This window comes from Lepus europaeus, chromosome 3, assembly GCF_033115175.1.
Source record: "Lepus europaeus isolate LE1 chromosome 3, mLepTim1.pri, whole genome shotgun sequence".
NCBI lineage: Eukaryota > Metazoa > Chordata > Mammalia > Lagomorpha > Leporidae > Lepus > Lepus europaeus.
The window spans coordinates 64,226,369-64,227,804 of NC_084829.1; the positions used below are offsets into that span (position 1 = coordinate 64,226,369).

Genomic DNA, 1,436 nt, shown 5'->3' on the forward strand with positions numbered 1-1,436 from the left:
GCAGTGTGAGGATCTGATAGTAGTATACCCAAGACATAATGATAAACAGATTTTATTATTTTTTAACAAATTTATTTTTCATTTTTGAAGGTAAATCAACAGAAAGAGGTGAAATAGAGAGATCTTCCACCTGCTGTATCATTTTCCAAATGGTTGCAACAGCCAGGTTTGCACCAGGATGAAGGTAGGACCCAGAATCCCAACCCTAGTCTCCAACATGGACGGAGGGCAAGCACAAAGCGCAGTCTATATTTCATCTTCTTCCCAAGCACATTAGCAGTAATTTGAATAGGAAGCAAATCACCTGGCACTCTCACCTCTGCTCTGACATAAAATGCATAGAGTTGTTTGTAATGACTTAACACACTGAGCCACAATACCATCCTCTAGATTTTATTCTTACTCCTCACAATTTGGGCAATGTCAGGATGCATTTGAGTAGTGCTATGGAGTCAATCTGGGATACCATGTTAGGCTTTGTGACAAATTAGTATAGTTGTGATCATCTGTTTATTTACTTTCTTTTTTTTATTTTTTAATATTTGTTTACTGCTAACAATGAATCCAAAGCAAACATGCAGTTTTTTTTTATATACTACAGCAAATCAGGAGATCAAGACACAACTGCCATCATCAAATATTAATCTTCAGACAACAACATCTCCACGAGGTTGGCCTGGAGACACTCAGAGTCTATCAGCTTCTGAGGCGTTCCGAATTTAAGCAGTGTAGGCACTGCCAGTTACTTTCAGCTTTTTTCTGAAGTAATTATTTGGATCCTTCCAAGAAGATCTGTCCCCCACTGGGCAGTAGATAAACACGCATCCCTTTGTGGCAGGCTTCAGTGCCTCCTGAACTACTGGCTCAGCCTTCACGCAGTCAGGGCACCAGCTTTTCCCTTTGTCGTCCTTAGAACCAGAGAAGTAGGCGAAAATGGTTTTGTCCTTGTGCTCCTCCACAGCCCGGTTGAACTCCTGGAAGCCAGAAACACGCACCTCCTCGTGGCCAGCCATCAGGTTAGCGCTTGGCCAGACGTCGCCCAAGTGCCCATCTGTTACTTTCTTAAACACTCATTTCTGTAAAAGTGAAGAGAAGCCAAGCAGTTAATACAGAAACAACATCTTCTGTGTCATAGTTCCCTGATAGTTAGTAATTGGCCATAGCTAATTATACAACAAAAGTCAGCTCTTCTGAGACTGTTTTTGAGGGGGATGGAGGAGAGGAGGGAGAGAGACTCAATTTCTTGACAATGATGGACATGCAAACCTCTATAATTGTCAATGATAATTCCTCTGCTATCAGAAGATGGTATACAGTAGAAAAGAATGAAACAAGAAAAGCAGAGCCAAGTATGAAGAGAGACTTCTCGGGTAGCCCATGAGAGTCTGGTTTCAGTCGAAGCAGATGTCAGGTGCATATCCACTGTATTTTACCCA

At 41.7% G+C, this 1,436-nt stretch overlaps 1 pseudogene; it reads right to left on the reverse strand.

Annotated features, from left to right (window-relative positions):
• Window positions 1-572: 572 nt before the first annotated feature.
• On the reverse strand, window positions 573-1,017 carry LOC133756944 (thioredoxin domain-containing protein 17-like; annotated as a pseudogene).
• Window positions 1,018-1,436: the final 419 nt, after the last annotated feature.